Raw genomic sequence first — 14634 nt, forward strand, 5'->3', positions numbered from 1 at the left:
CATCAATGACAACATAACAATTGTTCATATTAGAGTAATAAAATATTTTCTTATTAATTAAATCATGTTGATTTAATTATTAAGTCACATATTATCTCTAGTTTACTTAAGCTAAAATTTGGGCATATAATAATTAATTCTTTTATTAATTATTATCATGCAACCTAGGTTTTACCTGTTAGGGTTTTGATCTCCTTTATAAGGATGATCTCTCTTTGTAATTATCACATTCATTCACTTTTGATTATAGAAATTTCTCTTTTTCCTCATCAAGAATGTCTCATTTGTGAGAATTCTAGCTTCCATAGCTTTTGCTCCTCTCTTTCTGTGACAGGTGTTTGCATGCAAGTGATTCTTGGGAGCTGTAGGGTTGATCTTTCATTACCTTCAACATGGTATTAGATCTCCAAATCTTCATGCCTTGTTCTATTTATGAGAGGTTTGGTTTGGTTTTTAGACATGTGTTTTATATGTCAAAGGTGTTTTGTATTGGATTTGGAGGGTGGGGGTCATTTTTTTGATGCATTTTGAGCCCAAACAGACTTGACCATTGGATTCATAGCACCCAAAAATCCCAATTTTCATATAGAAATTATCCAATTTGGACACAGTTAACTAGTAAGGCAAAAACAATTGCTCCTAGATCTAGGTGCACTTCCCAAGATGATGGTTTTTTTTAATTAAAATAAATCACAAAAAAAGGAAGAATAAATAACTTTATTAAAAAAAGAAACCCATGATTTTTTTAAGAAAAGGTTTCAAAAAGCGCTTTGAAAAGTGCATAATTTCTTTTATTTTATTTTTATGAAAAAACAACATATGATGCCCACATCATTGAAGGATGCATATGTCAACAAGGTACTAATGCATGTCAGTCTAAGAACTGGCACATCTGAAGGTGTGACGTTAGCAATTTTGGACCCAAAATTTGATGGCCTTTAAACCATCTCTTCTTTGATTTGTTTATTCCTAAAAAGCGATTTGTGGTTTTTTGGTTGTATCTTGGTCATATAAAAGTATTTTTTGACAAATCTTATATCATTGAAAAGATATTTATGAACCCATCATGATGTTGTAGGTTATTTGGACTATTGATGTTGTTTGGTTTCCTATTTATGCAATCAAAGAAAGAAGTTCTATTTTGCACTCTGAGAGACATATCTTGAGCATCTGATCACTGATTTGGGAATTATTTTTATCGTTGGAAAGGTATTTATGTATGTTTTCTATTGATACCATTTATTTTTTTAGATTATACTCCAAGCACATTCTACTTTATTTTATTTTATTTTTTACTCTAGTAGATATCTTGGTTGTTTTAGGTTTGGGGATAGATTTTATTGCTTCAGATGATTCATCATGGGTTGCACTTACTAATGTACTAGCCTTATGTCTCTTTTGGTCTATTTAGATGTTATTTGTATGGATTTTTTGCAAACATACTGAGATAAAGTATCACTATATTTCATTTTGGGATCTCGCACATCTTTGTGTTATTTTGTACTCGCACTACATTATAAAGTGCATTGGGGAGTTTCATGTTGGCCATATTCACCATCTTCCTTTGTCAAGTAAGTGTTCCTTCCATGACATTAGCCTCATGGTGTGTCTATTGGAAATATAAGAGGAGTAACTGAGAGGGGAGGGTTGAATCAGTTACCATTAAAACAAATTCCAAATCCCTTAGATGTCAAAACTTCTTAATAACTCAAATCCTTGCGCAATTTGGTTAGAACTAGATATTCATTGTAACTCAGTTAACAAACAAATATTGAGATATTAATGTGTATTAACCTTTAGTAACTTAGTTGCAGAAAGATAAAGTATTAAGAAAATAGCATGAGCATGTTAGGGCTTGACAGATCTGGAACAATATAAGAATAAACAAGAAGAATACTCAAAGAACACAGATAACATTATCTAGCAAAAATGTACACCAATATTATAACACATTATGCATCTCAGTCACTTATAACAATGCTTTAGGGAAACCTCTAAAATTAGTCACCACAATATCAACAATCTCCCACTTGGAGACTGAAACCAGATGACAATGTAGTACGTGAAAATCCCACTAGATAAAAGATTTTGATGTGTATTACCTCCACGATCATCAGTCAAGAAGCCCAATAGAAGTTGAGCAAGAAACCAACTTCTCCTTAGGGACTACCTTCATGAACATGTTTGAAAGATTTTGTTGGAATTAACAATGGGAAAGTAAACTCTAAGAAGGGGGGGGGGGTGAATTGGTACTTCAAAACTTTAACCATAAAACATTCACCACACATCCATCTCATAACTTGCATGTAAATTGAAATAGCTAACCAAACATGTCCATCCATAGCATGAAACAAATAACACATAATGCAATAAGTTTTTTACCTAAAAACCCTCCAATGAGAAGGTAAAACTGAAGTGGGGATGACACCCACAAATCTTTACTATCAAAAATATAAAGTGTAGCCAATGAAGGTTACAAGAATTTTGACTATAAACTATGATCTACCCTTTGAAAGGTCTATCTTGTTAAAGGCTTACAAAGATTGTTAAGGCTCACCCTGTTAAAGGATTTTAGCACCCTACTAAAAGTGTGCCTTGTTAGAGAACTTAAACTTGCAATAAAACAAGCACTTGGTTAAGAGATTTACACAAGCATATTAGGACTACTTTGTTAGGAGATTTGCTCTGCATCACTTGTTAGAATGATTCAGTACCATGATCCTTTGGTTAGCACTCTATTGCTAGATGTCAGATCTTCTATTTCCTGGTGTGTACTTGATCCTTCTAATTAGATGTGTCTCCTCTATCCTCTTTCTACTTTTCTATGTTCTCCTCTAACTGATTCTACAATTCATAACATTACCACAACCTTCATAGCCACCATAAATGCTCTCTACACTTAGCATTCATCTCTATTGCATCTTCTTCTCTTCCTTCACGCAATAAAAACTATTTAGGATTTGTCTCCTTAAGTAAACACAAGTTGGCTAGGGTTAGGTTAGAATCAACAGTTGTGGTTTATCCATTTTTGATGAAGGGTGCTCCCCTTAATGCCATAAACTCGTAATAGAAACAAAGAAACAACAGCAAATGTGAGAACACAATATGGACTTCTTATTTCACCACAAATGTAGAATTACAAAATTCATAAGTACAATATGCTAACCCACATGGGCACCTTCATTATAGTAATTTGCAAGACTAAGGTGCGAACTACCACCTAGAGCTATCCTAGACAATGTTGGGGCCTTTCTTAAATAAGCAATTTTATGTCGCCCAGGAAGGTTCTAGACATTGAAACTTAATACCTAGGGCCAATAGACCCTAACAATACATATAGAGTTGGCCAAATACATCTTTGACAATTATTTTAGATATTTTCAGGTAGCCCAACTTTGCAAGGCCATAGCTCATTAATTGTTGCTTCGATTGGCTATTATAACCACTTTTTAGAAATGCCAGCTTCTGATCTATAGCCTTAGAATTGTGCTAGCGCCCTTTCGTCAAGTTTTTGGACCTCATCTAAGTACTTTAAGGCCTCCAACAGTGAGCCTAAAACAATTTTTGCAAATTTTTCCACTGAAAATTAGCAATAACTTCTCCAATACTTATGCTTGAGCAATGAGATTTTTATTGTAGGCTTACAACTCTAAAATGAACCTTCCTGTAGAGAATGATAATATTTTGAACTCATATGACAAACTTACTAAAAATAGCAAGTTCTCATAAATAGTAACCACCCTATCTACTAGTCCTTATTAAAATAGAAAAGACTAAAAATAAAATATTTTTGGGTGATGCAACATTGCTCTTACACCTAGGATGCTCTTGCATCAATTTTTCTCTTAGAACATCCCTCAATTTTATTGGTTGCATGTACTGCATAGGGATTCATAATATACACCTGTATACATCTTCTAGAATCATAAAATAATCGTTAAGTTGGCCCAAAAATAGTTTACATAGAAGTTTGTGCCATTATAAACAACTATGTCCAAAACTGTCCACTCAACAATTGAAGTCTCTGATGCTTGACATTCACTGTATCTTCAATGTTGTAACTCAGTTACTAAATGACTCAGCATACACTGTTTACTTGGCTCCTGAGTGACTCGGCACTAACTATCTACTTGGCACATACTGGTGCTCAATATTGACTCTGTATATTACTCAACATGTATTGTTTGGCACTTGATGCTCGACATGCTTTCATCACTTTGCTTGCACTAATTACTCAGCTTGCTTTGATCACTCAACTTGCACTGTAATTCTACTAAATAATGACTAAGTATTTTGTCACTTCCTTGTCAAAACCAATCTGAGATTAATAATCTCCCCTTTTGACATGAGTGGCAAAAACACATTTTCATGCATATATAATTTGTATTATGAGCATAACTCAGACAATATATATATGTGACTTGGTTCTCATACAAAATTTCAAAACTTCAAAATTTTGCAAAATGGATGACTAAAAGTTATACTCATTCCTCCATTACTCCATTACTCCCCCTAAGTAAATGTTCCCTTTTTGTATCTAAATCTAATACTCTTGATGAGTAGATTTGTTGTACCTTGTTTGATGTATACTTACTCCCTTTATAATCATTATCCCCCTTTTTTTGACACTTCTATCATGGGTGGTACACTAATAGTGTGTTTATCCAAAAATGATTTATGGATCTCTATTATGATTTTCAATTCTGCATCCCAATTGTAGCACACTATCTCTAAAGAGTGGTATTGAATGTCTAACTTGACAACAAGGTCAACTAGGCCATCATGAGCAGAAAGATGAGAATCTTTCTCAATCAATGTTTTAGCATAAGTAGTTCCTTGTGCAATACTTCCATGCGTGGGGTCAACTTCTTTCAAACCATTCTAATAGTTTAGTATTTGCATCTAGGTCTTCATCATTAATCTTATCCACAATGTACTAGTTGCTCAATAATTTGTTTATCTTAATTTGTAGTTGGGAGACTGAAAGCATAAAGAAATATGTCTTTGATGTCATGAAGCACTTGCTTCTACTTATGCTCCCTTCTAAGAAACTCTTATTATTTTGTGTCAAGATCAAACTTGGGTAGTTCAATCACCTCATCAAGACTTACATCTCCATATGATATTTCTTCTGAGCTCCTTGATGTTTCTGCACTAGGCTCTGATATCTGGAATGGTGTAGCATGAGTGCTTGACCTCTAAAGAACTCGAATACTGGTAGGAGTCACAAAAAATGGTAAGGTAATTAGAGTCTAGATAGCAATTTGTTCCTCTGGAGTAGTAGTCACCTTCAATACTTCTAACCTATCAACTTCACTCACTTGTTGTCGATCTTCACCTTGAATTTGTGGACTAGGTACATGACTAGATTCCTAACCTAATTTAACTTTTGTTCCATCTTTCTCAACTTTAACTAAGGATTTATTAGTTGAAATAAGTGGCACTAGAGATAATCCTATAGGTGTTCTAGTAATTACACTTTGTTTTTTAGTGCTTGCACTTTGATCTTCTATCTCTTTAGATGTAGGGGGCACACTGGATGTGTCAATTTGTTTCTCCCTTATTGCTGCCACTGATGCCTTATTGATTTCATCTATTCTCACTAATACAAGATTTGTGCATAACTGTGCTGCCATATTGGAACTCTTCAATATCTTCTTCAAGTCATCATCAGTCAAAGGATTGATGTTTTGAGTAGAATTATCAAGAACATTCTTCATTTGTACTAATTCCTATTGACTCACTTGGTCTACATGTGGAGGACTATCATTTGGCACTTGTACATCTTGTACATTTTTTTCATCTTATTGCTCTTCTTTAGTTGTAGCCTCTTTTGTTGGTGCTTCCTTGGTGCTTTCCACACTACCATCCTTTATTGATACCTCTTGTTCTTGTACAATTTTCTCTTTCTCACCTTACTTAGGTTCTTGCAATTCTTTCTCACCTTTGTCTTTTGTTGCAGGAGTGGATGACCCATAGATTGTTTTCTAGATTTGTTTATTCTTGGTCAGCACATCCTCAATCTGCTTATTCAATATACTAAAAGCTCTAGATTTTGAGGAAAATTTTGACTTGTGCTTTTCCATAGCTTTGGTAATCTTCCTCTTATCCAATTTTGGCATTACTTGGGCTACGGTAGATTCCCTGATTTGTCTCTTTGTGTATAAAATGTATTTCCATTTCTTCTCAACTCTGTCATATGGACTCTTAGGTAGGGAGTTGGAAATCTCAATAGGATTTGATTTCAATGTAGTCATCATCACATATATGGCTTCCTCAATAGTATTTTGTTCAACCTTTCCTAACTTATCAAAATCTATGTGTGCAAAACTAGACAAATCTACATTTGATTTTATATTTTCACACAAATTATCTAAGTTAGGGGAGGGACTGTGGCTTACCAATTTTAATTGACTCATGTCATCGCATTTTGTCTTCTCCTCCAAGTGACTTGGCCATTGGACTATATTTTGTCCTTGTATATGTCTTTTTGGTTGGTTGGATCGACTCTGCTAAGGCAATAGTCCTCTTTCGTTTAGGTTTCTCAACAAATTTGACTTTCTTAGTAGTTGTCAATGTGTTAGACCTGGTAACAGGTACTACTAGCTTCTTTTGTGAAAGGTTCACAAGATTCTTCTTGGGTTTCTCCACTTCAGACTCCTTAGCCTTTCTCTTCTTCTCCTTAGTAGGCTTGGGTGCTTCCTTGACTTCTTCCCCCTCAACACATTCTTCATTAACTTCCTCATCTTCTCCTTGTCCTTGAGTGATTACCAAAGGGGCTTGGACCTGCTCATCCTCTTCTTCATCATCTTCTTCTTCTTCTCCCCCTTCGCCAAATCCCTCCTTTAGCTTCTTCACAAGTTTATTCTTCTTTCTTACCACAAAAATTGTCTTCAATTCAATTGTAATTCTGGACTTGGCTTCCTCATAATTTCCAAATGAGGTGGAAATTTTATCTATTTCTTCTACCAGTAGAGATGTAATAGCTATAGATGCCTCATCAGCATTGATCTCATATGGCAAGGACTTAAGCAATCTGACCCTAGGAATAGTTTCCTGCAAATATGTATAATTAACATCAACTAAAAGGAAAACATCATTGTAATGTTTCTCCACTAATGGCACTAGAATCCTTAGTCTCTATTTCATGGATTTCTTAAAATCCTCAAAATAAATAGTCACCACTAACTCAAAGTTATCTCCAAGTTGCTCTATGAATTTTGCAATTTGTATTGTAATAGACCTATTGGTCCTCCAAGAAACTTTTCCAAATGTAGAAATGTGTTATGCACATAAAAGAATATATAAACTAGTAAAGAGCCAAATTTGCAAGATGCACTCTTGGTTTTCCTCATGGCCTCCAATATTTTAGATAGTTGCTAAAGTTGTAACTTGGCAAGGTCATAGGTGTGGTCTCTCTTCACTATTTTGTATCCCAAATCTACTGCCATACAAGACATGCTATTCAGTCTGCTAGATTGAAAGAACTTGTGAGCTATCACTCTCACAACAAAGGCAATTAGGGGGCCTGAGATAGAATATATAGACATTCCCCTCTTGTCCCATATTGCACCTATGTTCTTCTCAATAACCTTCTTTGAATCACTTTGCACACTCTTAGGTACATCTAGGGTAGGATACCCTATCACTCGGTTGATGATCCTTTTAGTGATCTTAATTGGTCCATTTTCCATCCATATGAAGTCATCATGTATTCTATTGAGCACAATGTTTATCCATTCAGTCTTGAATACATTAGGGAAATCTAGGACACAAGTCAACCCTTTCCACTCTACAATTTTATTCTCTTCCCTTAAGACTCTATCATCACAAAGTTGACTGAAACAAATCCCTTATCTCCATATCTCCTATACTTCCAACTTTGCATGTATAACAACACCTAACATCCTAAATCATTAAAACTTTTGGTGGTATCATTGATGGTGCACCACACGGGTCTCCTTTATATACAATTTCAGATATTTCTTGGAAAGGTGCTTGTCTTACATCATTACTAATTAATTTCACATTAAACACTTCCCTTCCTTTCTTCCTAACACTTGAAAAAGAACTAGCTTCCATATTTGATACTTGGGGTTCACGAAAATTTAAACAATGAAAATCGACACCAATAAAATACCTTTCCAATTTGATGAATATGTCAAGATGTAGTTGAATTCGGTTCACAAATGCAAGAATCTCTTATTGCAATTTTCCTTCACATTATTACTACTCTCTTGAATCACTAGTGAATGCAAATGAATCAATAAATCACTATATACCCCTTAAATTTCTGCAATAAATGCATAATGCTTACACAGTTGTAAGCTCAGTCAATATAGGGTTTCCAACTCACTCAACTTACACAGTTGTAAGCTCGGTCAATATAGGGTTTCCAACTCACTTGGCTTATACATGATTTCCAATATGCTTGGTTCACATAGAAAACTCTACCAATACTACCATACCTTCATTACTAGGAAACAACTAAAATTCCATTCATGCTCGGTAGTAATTGTGAAATCTTTCATGCTCGGCAACAACATGATAACTAAAAAAACTATAGATTTCTTCCAAGTTCTAACCAATACATTGCATCACAATTCATGCATATATAATCTTTTTAGAACACAGCTTCTTGGAACTAATGCAAAATATTTCATTGAAATATCAGTCCCACACATACCTTTGATTGCCTAGTTGGAGGGGATGTGATCACCTGATCCACTAGATGAAGTGACCTCATCAACACTTGATGTGCTAAAATCTTCCCTCTTCTTCCATGTATTGTTCATTTTCACTTTGACCTTTTCAACATTGACCTTCTCTTTTTCTTTATTGTTATCATTCCTCAGTGCTAGTGATCTAGTTGGACAGTTTCTGCTGATATGACAAGTCTTCAAATAGCTAAAACATGTAGTCTTACTCAACCATCTATTGTAGTTGTCTCTGAAATGTGTTCTAATGAAATTCTTAGGAACATATCCATACTCTTGACAATAGTGACAATTGTACCTTGTGTTTTAATCCTAATTGTAGGATTTTCCATTTTGTTGTACCTTTGTGTGCTTGTTTGATGTCCATTTTGCATCAGATCTGCATTCATATGTTTTATGTCCATACTTTTGACAATTATGATAATATCCTTCAAATCTTTGTGTACTTAAGGTCTTGGTCCTGCATTCATGTTCTTGATGTCCTTTCTTGTTGCACTTATGATATTAACTCTTGAATTTCTACTTAGGGTTCTGATATACATTGTTTTCCTACAAACATTTAATGTATGACCTAACTTTCCATAATTATGACAAGTGGGTTTGTAGTTCTAACCTTTATTTTTTCTTTGTTTACCACATTTGGATGATTCTCCTTCCTCAGTACTGGTGAATCCCAATCTAGTAGTATCATTGTTAGATTTAGGAGATCTCATCAATCTCTCAAAGTATTTAATGGTTTCGCTAGGTTTGTTGAAACTTTCAACAAATTCCTTTTCTTTTCTCAGTTCATTCCTTAGTTGTTCATTTTTTGCAACTTTAGGGTTATGATATTAATATCCTTTCCATTCAATTCATGATTGGAAATCATTAATTCATTGATTGTATCCAGTTGTATGTGAGCAATCCTTGTACTTCTGATGACTTCTCTTCCAGTATTTTGGTCAATGTTCTTTTGTCATCTTCAATCATGAATTTGTCTTCCTCAGCTTTCTTTTTTTGCTTGGTCACCTCACATATCAATATTGATTGGACTTCTTGTTCTATCTTAATATTTCTAACCTCCTCAATTAGGGCACCATTCTTTTCCATCATATTTGCAATTGTTGCATCAAACTCACTTGAGTTTCCATTTACAAACAATTTAGTAGTGTCTTCCTCTTGGTAATGAGTGTCAGTTTTCTCAATAGCTATCTCTTTCCTTCTAGTCAATGAACACTGTAGTTCATCTCTTGCTTCCATGAGTTGGTTTGGGGAAAGGTGAATTTCAATCTTTTGATTCTCAGTAGTCTTTCCCAACTTGTAGACTTCCATCTTTAAAATCTTTCCTCAAAGATGGAAAGCTTTCCTTTCCAGAGGATAAGGCTTTGATACCAATTGTTAGAATTAACAATGGGAAAGAAAACTCTAAGGGGGGACTAAATCAGTACTTTAAAACTTTAACCATAAACATTCACCACACATCCATCTCACAATTTGCATGTAAATAGAAATAGCTAGCTACACATGTTCATCCATAGCATGAAACAAATAACACATAAAACAATAAGTTTGTTACCCAGAAACCTTCCAATAAGAAGGTAAAACTGGAGTGGGGGTGATACCCACAAATCTTTACTATTGCAACTATAAAGTGTAGCCAATGAAGGTTACAAGAAGTTTGACCATAAACTATGATCTACCCTATGAAAAGTTTACCATGTTAAAGTCTTACAAAGAATGTTAGGTCTCACCCTGTTAAAGGATCTCAACACCTTGCTAAAAGTGTGCCTCGTTAGAGAACTTAAACTTGTAATAAAACAAGCACTCGGTTAAGAGATTTACACAAGCCTATTAGGAATACTCTATTAGGATATTTTCTCTATATCACTTGTTAGAATGATTCAGCACCATGATCATTTAGTTAGAACTTTGTTGCTAGATGTTAGATCTTCTCTTTCCTAGTGTGTACTTGATCCTTTTGATTAGATATGTCTCCTCAATCCTCTCCCTTCTTTTCTTTGTTCTCCTCTAACTAATTTTGTAATTCATAACATTATCACAACCTTCATAGCCACCATGAATGCTCTCTACACTTAGCATTCATCTCTCTTACATCTCCTTCTCTTCCTTCATGCAATACATATTGTTTAGGGTTTGCCTCCTTAAGTAAACACAAGTTGGCTAGGGTTCGGTTAGAATCAATGGTTGTGGTTGATTTATTTTGCCACTTAGAATATCCCTCAATTTGACTTCTTGCATGTAATGCATAGGGATTCATAATATACACCTATATACATCTTCTAGAATAGTAAAACAATCGTTAAGTCAGCCCAAAAATGGTTTACATAGAAGTTTGTGCTATTACAAAAAACTATGTCCAAGACTATTCACTCAGCAATTGAAGTCTATGATGCTCAGCATTCACTATATCCTTAACATTGTAACTCGATACTTGAATGACTCGACATACTCTATTTACTCAGCTCCTGACTGACTCATCACTAACTATTTTCTTGGCACATACTGGTGATCGACATGTATTGCCTGGCACCTTATGCTCAGCATGCTTTGATCACTCAGCTTGCATAGATTGCTCGACTTGCTCTGATCACTTAGCTTGCACTGTAATTTTGCTAAATAATGACTAAGTGTTTTGTCACTACCTTGTCAAAACCAATTTGTTATTAACAACTTTCACTTGTGTGAATATTTTCAAGCTGAAATTGGCAATCCTCCAAAATAGACCTATAAAATGGTACCTGAGTTGTATGTGCTTTGTCCTTGAATAAAAAGAAGAACTCTTTGCAAGATGAATGAAACTCTGGCTATCATTGTATAATGGGTGATCTTCCCATTTTTTACCCAATTCCTCCAGAAAACATTATAACCAAATCATCTCCTTGCTAGCTTTCATATGTTGGACTAACCACCAATGATCTCCTTCAAGATTCATGACATCACTTAACCACCTTCTATGTTCTATAAGTCTAGCAGTTGTATCAGGCATTGATAGGTCGATCTTTTGGTGAAACAAAAACTCTAGATTATAATAATTGGTATCAAAGCTTGGTTACAGGTTTGATCTTTTGGTGCAACAACAACCCTAGCTTGTAACAATAACTAATTTGATCCCTTTATTAATTTCACTCATTTACTTCATCCTTATCTTAGACAATTCTATATCAATCCATATCTTCACCAAATTTTGACCTCAAATAGATTCTTCCAGCAATTGTTCATCTTTCCCTTGCTCAGTTAATATTGCACTTGCTCGGTTAATACTAAGCTCGGTTAACACTATAGTTTGCTTGGTCAATATTGTTCATTCTTCACTCACTTAACATGTGGCCAATGACTACTATTCCATTATTTAATGACCTCATTAACTAGCTCAGTGCAACTCAATATTTCTTTGTCTTTCTACTTCATAACTTCTTTCATTCCTTTCTAACCAAAGTAACTTGCTTGTATATCATCTTAATGCTTAATCAAATAATGCAAAATTATCAAATCAATATTATCTTGCCAAAGTCCAAATAATCAATTGCCCATTGAAATTCAAATACTTATCAACACTTTCTTCCATTCCATTTTTCCTTCATCAGTCAATCATTATTACCTCTATTGACCTCTTCATCAATCAACTCTACATCCTTTAGATAATTTGGCACCTTATGGAATTAGCATAGCAACTTACCTTTTTAGACTTGACATCAATGACAACATAATCAATTGATCCAAATATTCCACATACATCTCAATCCCCCTTGTCTTTAGCATGATTTGTTGGGGGTAACAATCTCCCTTATCTTCAACATAATTAGTTGGGGCTAACAATATTTGAGGTTGTAGTAAGGAAATGGTGAGTGGAGGACTCAAACCAAGGGTAGATTGGGTGTTTTTTTTAACCTAGTAGAAGGTGTTTGAACCACTGGTCAAGTCAGAAAAAACTAATTCATGGTAGTTTCTTTATGAAATTGCCTTGATTAGCCCTATTAGGTTTGGTAGCATAGTAAGGGTTTGGTTGTGTAATGAAAGGTTCAAGACTTGATCTCTTGGAATTTCTTAGGCTTCCCAAAAGGGTGTCTAGGAAGTGTATTTGTTTAGAGGGTTGTGTGTAAATTATTTGAGTTAAGGCTTGAACATTGTATGAACAAACCTAATTGAAATTAGGCCTATCTAGTAGGTCCATTTGAGCATTTGACTTGTTGGGGTCTTAACAACCTAATGATCGATTGATTTCAAGTTCTTATGTATATCTAAGAATGTCCCATCTATTTCCTAGGTCAGGTTTGAAGTTTTGAATACATTTCTATGTTTTTCTCCAATTTAGGTATTTTGATCCTAAACCCAAATTTGAGCCTAACAAGATCTTTGTATAGAAAGATGAGTTGTTTGAACATTTGATCATGTTGTTGGGAATATGCCTTAGAATGGTGTGAACACTTGTGAATGTTTGGGGGTGATCTCAAGGAGGAATAAAGAGGCTTAAGCACCTAAACCACACCGTTTATAGTGCCCCCTAGATCACTTATGAGATGAAAACATATTTGGTAGAGGTATGATATGCTCCAAACCCAAAGAAGGACCTATTCACTATTGAGATAATATTGTAGAAAATTTTCTCTACCTAAAAACTTTGTGATTAGAGAGGACAAAATTTCCCTCCTTGGATGGATAGATGGCATCCCCTTTCCCAATAATAATACCAATTTTCTATATAAATAACTATATCATAAATTCTCCATCTTTGACCATTTAAACACCTACTAGAATTTTAACTTGACTAGATACAATTGGACCAAATCCTTAAATACAACCTTTGGAGAAAACCTTTAACTTGTCCAAAAAGTTATGTTTTATGTGGAGATTTCTCATGCACAAGTTTCCAATTAGGAAGCCCAATGGGGAGCCCAATTGATATTCATTCTTTTTGCAAATGTTGCTAATTTGTATTTCATGTCTTTTTTTATTGTCTTGTTATTAAAGAAATAAGGGGTATGTTTCGCTTATCTTTGCATAAAAACTTTAACATATTGTATGGTCTTAAAATGGAACCGTTTCCATGCTAAGAGCATATAGCCCTTTGAGTAAGTGGTCTTGAGTCATGTAAAACACCTTGATTAGATCTTTTCATGGATTTGGTTTTTTCCCCCTATTCTGTTTCTCTCCCCCTATTTCTAGCCTCTTTCTAACAACTTTCTCTGAGAAACTGAAGACTTTAATTTTCTGGGTCAATGATGACCTAATGGTTCAAGGTCAACCTTAACCTAGGGAAGAGTTAATCTTGACCCTAACCCCAGGTCCAAATTTAAAGTTACAGAGGTTTTGGGATATCAAGCTTCGAAAAGTTTCATTTTCTCGCTTTTAGTTTGGTTGTTTCGGGTTTTGGAATGGTAAAATCTTAAATTGCATTTAATCTAGGTCCATTTCTAGGGGTTAAGGTTAATTTGGATTTGATTCTCCAATTTCAACCTCTCTAGAATTTTGTGCCCTAGATCACTATATAAGGAAGCCTCCTCTCATTTTCTCTAACAACACACATTATGATACTGGACAATCCATTATCTCCATGATCAAGAAAGCATTCCTTCAATCATTTTCAAGGAAGTATCCAAGCTATTGCCTCCATTCAAGTTCTTTATTGAAGATCAAGGATTCAAGAATTCAAGCCTTTGAAGGGATTTGGTTCGAGCATTCAAAATTCATTATTCAAAATCCTAGGTCTAACCATCATGGTGGTATGATCTTCCTTCAAGATCCTTTGTTCATCTTCAAGATCTATTCATTATTCTCTCAAGGTGGATTCCAAGCATACAATCATGGAGGTTTTTAATTTACATTTGCTAATGTTATGTTCAAGCTTTCATATTAATATACTTGTTTACAATTTAAATACAATTGCATATCTATTGAATATCATAGCTTCATTGTTAGA

This window comes from Cupressus sempervirens, chromosome 10 (genome assembly GCF_028749045.1).
Source record: "Cupressus sempervirens isolate cs-2001-9-10 chromosome 10, ASM2874904v1, whole genome shotgun sequence".
Taxonomy (NCBI): Eukaryota; Viridiplantae; Streptophyta; class Pinopsida; order Cupressales; family Cupressaceae; genus Cupressus; species Cupressus sempervirens.